The sequence below is a fragment of the Nannospalax galili genome, unplaced genomic scaffold (genome assembly GCF_000622305.1).
Source record: "Nannospalax galili isolate Female #2095 unplaced genomic scaffold, S.galili_v1.0 scaffold589, whole genome shotgun sequence".
NCBI lineage: Eukaryota > Metazoa > Chordata > Mammalia > Rodentia > Spalacidae > Nannospalax > Nannospalax galili.
The window spans coordinates 1,509,216-1,518,091 of NW_008360324.1; the positions used below are offsets into that span (position 1 = coordinate 1,509,216).

Genomic DNA, 8,876 nt, shown 5'->3' on the forward strand with positions numbered 1-8,876 from the left:
TCACAGAAACCTACCTACTTGCCTCTGCCTCCTGAGTGCTGGGATTAAAAGCATACATGGAGCTCTTTCTTTAACATTATAAAGGGAGGGGTACAGATATGGGAGGAAATGCAAATATGATCAAAATATATTGTATGAAATTTGTAAAACTTCAATAAAAAGGGAAAAATATAGTTTATTAGGAGTTTCTTCAGATTATCACCCTATCGCACTGGCATCCTCTCATTCCCAGGCCTAACTTGTGTTGTGCAGCTCTCCCCGCCCTGGTCTAGCCTGCTAAGTTCCCAGAAATTCACCCACCTCACCCACATGCCCAGGCATAGATGGGATAGTGCAGCCTGTGCACCAGTCCAGCAGACCCAGCCTGGAGTCAATATTTTTACTCTTTGTTCCTTATTGAAATCACCCCCCAAGCCCCTCCAATCAAAATTCAACATTGAGTATCCAAAGGATTGACCTGCTACTTCTTCATGACTGATCTAAAATCAACAGAGCTTAGACAACAAAACCAAAACCAAACTTCTGCTCAACAAAGGCAAGCTGGAATTTCATTTCAGACACCCAACCAACAAAAGATGTCCACATGCACAGGTCACATTGCAAAAACACAAACAATATGAAAGACCAAAACTCTATGGTCTACTAGTCGTATAGAAATGTTCTACAATGAGAATTACACAGATGAACCTCAAGACACAGAATTTTAAAAAACAATCATAAAGCACAATCAAAGAATTCAAGGAGTTAAAAAATAAAGACATGAATAAATACCTCACTGAACTTAAAGAAAGTTGGAATAAACTCCTGAGTGAAGTCCAGGAAAACACAAATATACAAGTTAATGAAATGACAAAGACAATTCAGGATCTGAAAAGTGAATTCAGTAAAGAGATAGAAATACTGAAGAAAACTCAAACGGAAATGAAGATGAAATTGAAAACCTCAATAACCCAATTAGAAAACTCAAGGGAAAGCCTTGCCAACAGAAGGGACAGTTATTATCTGCCATGTTGGTGCTGAGAATTGAACCTGGGTCCACTCTTAACCATGGGGTCATCTCCCCAGCCCTAGGGTATTCACTGTTCTTATTGTTCTCTGGGCAATGGGGAAGCTTAGTCATTGAATTAGAGAGGATTCCCACAGAGAGAAAGAAAATATAACAAACACACCACAAGAAAGGGTTCAAACTACTTGTTTGAAAGAAATCTTGAAACTTCAGACATAGAGAAAAGATCTAGAGCTTCTGCTATAGGAGAGGACCAGGTGTTTGGTTTCTGCACTGTCCCAGTGCTCCTCAAAGCATATCCCTTAAAGGCTTGGTCGTCAGCTTGGTGCTGTAGAACCTTTGAGAAGTGGGGTTCTTAAGACATTAAGAACATGCCTTTGAAGAGGATTGTGAAGCATCAGTTGAGTCTTCTCTCTCTTTGCTGTATGGCTACCGTGACGCAAGAAGTTTGGTCCACTGCATGATCCCAACCAGGTCTGAACTGTTGTGCCTCCACTAAGGGAGGAAAGGGAAAATACTGCAAAATTAGCATAAAAAGTCATTGAATCACATATGCCATAATGTACTGCCCTGACAAAGGCCCAAAAACAATGGGACAAAGTGAACATGGACTTCTTTGAAAAAAATCTTTCCTCCCTATAAGTTGATTGTTTCAGGCATTTTCCATCCTAATGGAAACCTGATGCACCAGGTAAGCTTGGGTTAGTAGTCAGATCTGTGATGCCCAAAGATATCCACACCTATTTGGGGCCATCTGAGAAGCTAAAAAGGGAGTCTGCAACACACCTTGATTGTCCAGCAGCTCCTCCTCTGGTTTTAGGAGGTAACCTGTCTCTTGGCACAAGGCCTCATCAACAGCATCTTCGAAACTGGATAAAGATAGAGAAAACAGTGTGAGCTCAGTGATTGCTTTTAAAGGTACTTCCCTTACCAACAGATTAAAAACTAAAACTGTGTATTCCCCAGTGTTCAACCATGGAGAAATCTCTCTGCATAACCAAGATATCGTCGTTGACTTTACACTTCCTGAGACAGAACTAGGTCTGTACCTTGCTTCTGTACTCGCTTTCCATTAACACTGTTCACATGGGAAACTGTCATAGTTCAGAGATCCTATATTCAACCCAGAACCAAATCTTTAATTCTTTTACATGTTAAAGTCAATAGTAGACAAGGCAATTTTAAAAGCAATGAGAATGATGATAATAACATTTTTACTTTAAAAAAAATCACACTTGGAGCTGGAGAGGTAACTAAGCAGTTAAGAGCACTGGTTGCTCTTGCAAAGAACCCAGGTTCAGTTCCCAGCACCCACATGGTGGCTAACAACTATCTGTAACTCCAGTTCCAGGGGATCCATGCCCTCTTCCGGCTTCCGAAGGCATTGCACACGAGAGGCGTACTTACATATATACAGGCAAAACATTCATACACCCCGAGTCTCCTAGATTAAATGAATTTATGGCCACTGAACCAGCTCTATAGAGTATAAGGGAGGACCCCTTCAGGCAGAAGAGAAAGGTAAACACATCAAAGAAGCAACAATAAATAAGGCTAACACTGTTGTTAAGAGAAATAGACCTAGGGCTGGACAGATGGCTCAGCAGTTAAGTGCACTGACTGCTCTTGCAGAGGATCAGGGTTTGATTCGCAGCACCCACATGGTGGCTAACAACTGTCCAGTAACTCCAGTTCCAGGAGATCTGACACCTTCTTCTGACCTACATAAGCATTGCACCACACAAGTGCACTTACACTCATGCAGGCAATATACTCATATACATAAAATAAAAATAATAAATAAAATATTTTAAAGAAAAATGGGCCTAAGAAACAAAAAATTACAAAATTAACAAAATGATAGTAATCAATATTCACCTTTCAATAATAATTCTGAGTATTAATGGTTTCAATTCCCCCAAATAAAAGACACAGACTAGCAGATTGCATTAGAAAACAATGTCCTTATTTTTTGCTCTTTAAGAAACACACCTCAAAATTCAAAGACAGACACTATCTCAGGGCATATGGGTGGAAAACGATACTCCAATAAAATGGAACTAATAAAAGAACAGGTGTCACTATTCTAATATCTGACAAAATAGACTTCAAACAAAGTCTAGACAAAAAGAGATAAACAGGGTCACTTTATTCTGATCAGGGGAACAATCCATCAAGAGGTCATTACAGTTCTAAACATGCATGCACTAAGCATAGGTGGACCCAATTTCGTAAAACAAATACTAGTAGGTTTAAAACCACAGATTAACCACAATACAGTAATAGTGAATAATTTTAGCATCCAGCTCTTGCCAATAGAGAGATCATCCAGACTGAATTAAACAGAGAAATATCGAATTAAATCACATCCTAACTCAAATGAACCTAACAGACACTTATGGAACATTCCACCTAAACACTCTACAGAATACACATTCTTCTAAGAAGTCCATGGAACTTTATCTAAAATAGATGACAAATTAGAGCACAAATAAAGTATAAAATATTACAGGAAAATTGAAATAACTTCTCATACTCTATATGAATACAGTCGAATACAGCTAGAAGTCAATGTGTATCTGATGGGCAGGCAGAGGCAAGCGGATCTCTGTGAGTTCAAGGCCAGCCTCATCTACATAGTGAGTTCCAGGAAAACTACAGATAATACACAAAGACATGAACATTAAACAAACACACTGTTGAATGATGAATGGATCCATGAAGTAAACCATCAACATATGATGAACAGCAAAAGCATTAATCTACTTACTTCAATTGATGACCTCAGGTATTCTAATTAGGCATGTTTTTATTTCTCTCTGACACAGATTTACTATAATAAAGTCTCTACTCCTGATGAGTTCACATAAGATCAATTTATTTCATTTTAATTACAATCATGGAATGATGATAAAGTACCTGGGAAGTCAGAATGTAGATATAAATGTTATAAACTGAAATGGCTAATGCTACATCTTTATGGCTTTAAAGAATATGAGACTTGCAGTGGCATCATAAAAATCAGCCATCAACATGGCTGACCAGGAACAGGTATAGTAATGACTGTTACTCATCCCAGTCAGAACAAAATCTCTAAATGTCTGTAGGCTCTGCTTGTTGCGTAGTCACATCTTCTTCCCTCAAGACCCGTTTCCACTCAGTTCCACCTCCATATTAAGAGTTACTACAAGCACCAGCACTGTGGGCCATCAGCTGTGCAGGACTAAAGCAGAGTTTCTGACTTAATTAGGTGCTCAAACTTGTCTTCATTCTATTTCCTTTTCATTTTTGTTGTAAATGATGTGTTTTTAGCTCCCAAGAAGACTGGTGTGATGACTTGGTTCAAGTAGAACAGCACTCCCTATGCTAAGTTCTATCTGTGAGTATACACTGGATTTAATGTGTGTGTGTGTGTGTGTGTGTGTGTGTGTGTGTGTGTCTTTTTTTAGGGAAACCTAAATATCCCTTCACCAATGAATGGATAATGAAAATGTGATACATTTACAAAATGGAGTGCTATTCAGTTACAAAGAAAAATGAAATCGGAGTTTTGGCGAGAGTTTCTGGAAAATCGCACCTGTTGTGACAGAGAAATTTGGTGAGTGGCCTCCACCTAAACAACTCACTAGGGAAGCTATGTGGAATTATTTAAAAGGACAAGGGGATCAAATAGTGCTCATTCTTCATGCAAAAGTTGCACAGAAGTCATATGGAAATGAAAAGAGGTTTTTTTGCCCTCCTCCTTGTGTGTATCTGATGGGCAGTGGTTGGAAGAGAAAAAAAAAAAAAGACACTCGGGAGGCAGAGGCAGGTGGATCTCTGTGAGTTCAAGGCCGGCCTGGTCTATATAGTGAGTTCCAGGGCAGTTGGGACTACAGGGAGACCCTGTCTCAAAAAAAAAGACAAAAAAAGACAAAAAAAAAAAGAAGACGAAGAGATGGAACGAGATGGTTGTTCTGAATAAGAGTCTCAACCCTGTGTATTTATCGGAATAGGAAACAGTGACCAGGAAATGCAGCAGCTGAACCTGGAAGGGAAGAACTATTGCACAGCCAAAACACTGTACGTATCTGATTCAGACGAGAAAACACTTTATGTTGTCTGTAAAGATGTTCTGTGGCAACAGTGATGACATTGGTGTGTTTCTCAGCAAGCAGATAAAAGTCATCTCCAAACCTTCCAAAAAGAAGTGGTCATTGAAAAATGCTGACTTCTGCATTGCCTCGGGAACGAAGGTGGCTTTGTTTAATCGACTGCGATCTCAGACAGTGCCAGACACCTACATGTAGAAGGAGGCGATTTCTATGCCGGTTCACAGCAGTGGGAAGCATTCCACATTCATCTCTTGGATGACGACGAATCGGGAGAGGAGTTCACTGTCGGAGATGGATACATCTGCTTCGGACAGACAGTGAAACTCGTGTGCTCAGTCACTGGCATGGCACTCCCTAGATTGATAGTTAGGAAAGTTGATAAGCAGACGGCATTACTGGATGCAGACGATCCTGTATCACAACTCCACAAATGTGTATTTTACCTTAAGGAAACAGAAAGAATGTACTTGTGCCTTTCTCAAGAAAGAATAATCCAATTTCAGGCCACTCCATGTCCAAAAGAACGGAATAAAGAGATGATAAATGATGGCACTTCCTGGACAATCATTAGCACAGAGAAGGCAGAGTGTACGTTTTACGAGGGAATGGGCCCTGTCCTTGCCGCGGTCACCCCCGTCCCTGTCGTAGAAAGTCGTCAGTTGAATGGCGGCGGGGACGTAGCGATGCTTGAACTTACAGGACAGAACTTCACTCCAAATTTACGAGTGTGGTTTGGGGACGTAGAAGCTGAAACAATGTACAGCGGTGGAGAGAGTATGCTCTGTGTGGTCCCAGACGTTTCTGCATTCCGAGAAGGCTGGAGATGGGTCCGGCAACCAGTCCAGGTTCCGGTAACTTTGGTTCGTAACGATGGAATCGTTTGTTCCACCAGCCTTACCTTTACCTCCACACCAGAACCGGGGCCGAGGCCGCATTGCAGCGCAGCAGAGGCTATCCTCCGCGCCAACTCAAGCCAAGTGCCCCCCAACGAATCGAACACAAACAGCGAGGGAAGTTACACAAATGCCAGCACAAATTCCACCAGTGTCACATCATCCACAGCAACCGTGGTGTCCTAACTACCGTCTTTTTGCTGGGACTTAAACTGGCTTGAATGTGGCAAAAAGTTGGGGAAAAGAAGGCAAGGAGAAATGAACAATCTTTTGTGGTTTCTTGGGGAAACTTTTCATACCAGGTGGTAACTATTCAAAAACCCCGCTGCCTGCAAGTGCTGGTGTGAGATGCAGAAGCCACAGTGAAACAAATCATCAAACCGTTGGAAATCAAGGTTTTCAGCTGTTTTTTTTTTGTTTGGTTGATTTTTGTTTGGTTTTGTTTAAATGGTCAAGAATTAGATACTGGCTGGAATAAAGGTTAAGCAAGCTAGAAGACACAAATCTAACATAGTTTTTATGGACCAAGGGACTTGAATAAGCTTTAGTGGAAGGTACATTTCACCATACCTTTTTTCTATCACAGTATGTAGTCCACCTTGTTATCAAATAGATTGTTCTCCCCACCCGGAGCTCTGGCTCTCAAGTCCATTCAGTTCCAGCCTGGCCTTGCTTGTTTGATCTGAGTACCATAGACTTCCAGGTTCTTTTGGTCTAAGGCTAGAACTTTCTTTTTAAGCTGAAGTCTTACGACTTTTCATAAGTTAGAATTGTTTTGATTTCAGCCAGTCAAATCTTGTAAAGGCCTGCATTTTTTTTTTAAGATTATATGAAGTCTGTACAAAAGCTTTAAAGAAAATGCCTCTGCCTTGCCTGCAATACATGGAATGTATGTTACTGTACTCTCTGTTCTCAGGTACCGTTCGTAGTTATTTCTGTTTTCCTTTTTTGAAATAAAAGTGTTATCTATAGTGGTAATCCAAGAGGTTCTAAATACATGGAGCTCAGTGTGGCCATTTAGTCATTTGTGAGTTAACAGCAGAATGTGGTGGTATTTGAAGAGTTTGTTCCCTTTTTCATGTCTGTCAGTACATCTGTGCTCCAGGCTTTGTTCAGGGTTCCCTCCCCATGAATCTTGTACATAACTTGTATTATGTGTAAGTTGAACATTTTATTTTGATCTTGGAATGTTCCCAGTGATAATTCAGCAGGGTGTTTTCTACCTTGTTTGAAAATGACAAAAAAATAAAATGAAATAAAAAATCATGAGAATTATTTGCTACCGATTTGGCGCCCTTATGCTAAAATGAGGAAAGTCTCAGCAAAGGGATTTATTGTATTTTTTTTCGTTTTTTGGTAACTTATGCCAGAACATGGTTATAATTCTAAACCTAAGATCATAAGATGGCTTTTATTAGATGATCATCAGCTAAATCAAATGAACTAAATAAAATAGCCAGAAGACAGTATCTTAGAAACAGATAGTTGTAGGTTTATAAAAATGCAAATGTAATTTGTTTCCATTTTCCTTGCCATTTGTTTGTTTGTTTGTCTTTCTTCCCCAGTACAAATGTTCTATCCAAACACTGGTTTTCCTTTCAGTTAAGATTTGGTTGCATTCAGGGTTGTGTGCCAGCCTTGAGTGCTAATCTTGCCATTTTTATATTACTTCCATTCCTGCACTTTCCTAACACCTTTGTTCAGTTTCTTAGAATTATAGTGGACTCGTTGGGCTACACCTAGTACAGGAACCATATGTGTAATGGTAAAAGACACGGTCTAGTAGCCATCACCCTCCTTAGAGTAAAACTACCTCTAGATTGTGGTAAGCTTTTACTGTCCCATAAAAAAGGAGCCACAAGTACCTTATGAATGCAAACTGTAACTTCTACACATTTTCAGTGTCTTTCTGTTACCCTGGATGTTTTGAAAGCTTCCATTTAGACTTCTTAAAAATCGTTGGTTAGGAGCATCGTTTTTCCTGCTTTGCTGTTTTTGCCACACTCTTTCACTTTAAACTGTGCCACTGAAAATTCCACTCCCGATATCTTTAAATTGCCTTCTTCTTGGTTTTCAAGATAATGACTTCTGCAAGCATGTGGTGGTTAATGCTAGTGGCTGCAGCTTTCTCTTACTGCCTTTTGAATCCTCCACTGCACTGCACTAGCTGTTCCAGCCTGCTCCCTTCAGTCTGCTCCTGCCTCCCGCCCTCAGTGTGTTCGGTCAAGAGCGGAACTCACTGTGGCCTCATCTGTCCTCCTTGGAACTGTTCCCTCTTTCTCCTCACAGACCTCTTTCTGAGTAGTGTTTACGCTGTCGAGTCATGGAAGTGGTTAGCGCACAGCGCTTTCTGTTCAGAGTCTGGAAAAGTTTTCAGTGCTTATTTGCTTTTCCTGGGCCACAGTTTCCTCCACTTCCTAGATCTGGTATTTAGTTCAGAAGTCTTATTAAATCAACCAGCAGCAAATGAGATGCTTTTGAAGAACAAACTCTTCCTTACCCAGCTTTGTAGCTTAAAATAAGTTTTCAAGTTCATGGCTTTACTAAAATGAACTATGGCTTTTTAAATGTTTATATATATATTATTTCAGTTCATTTGTTTATTTTAATAAGACAGTTAAAATAATTAAACTGTAAATAATTTTCCTGTTTTGGGTTTTTTTTGTTTTGTTTTTTGTTTTTAAATGAAGTCAAGAATGTACTGACATGGGCGTCCTCCCCACTGGCTTTTTGTTTATAAATGAAGTCAAGAATGTACAGACATGGGCATCCTCCCCACTGGCTTTTTGCTGGTTTGTACCACAGACTAGAATGACATCATAGGTCCGTTTTACTCTGTTGTTTACTGGTAGTTCTTTTGTCAGCTGCTTTTTTTTTAAGTTT

At 40.0% G+C, this 8,876-nt stretch overlaps 1 pseudogene; it reads left to right on the forward strand.

The window, feature by feature from the left end:
- The first annotated feature begins 4,627 nt into the window (after positions 1-4,627).
- LOC103727481 lies at positions 4,628-6,208 on the forward strand (annotated as a pseudogene).
- Positions 6,209-8,876: the final 2,668 nt, after the last annotated feature.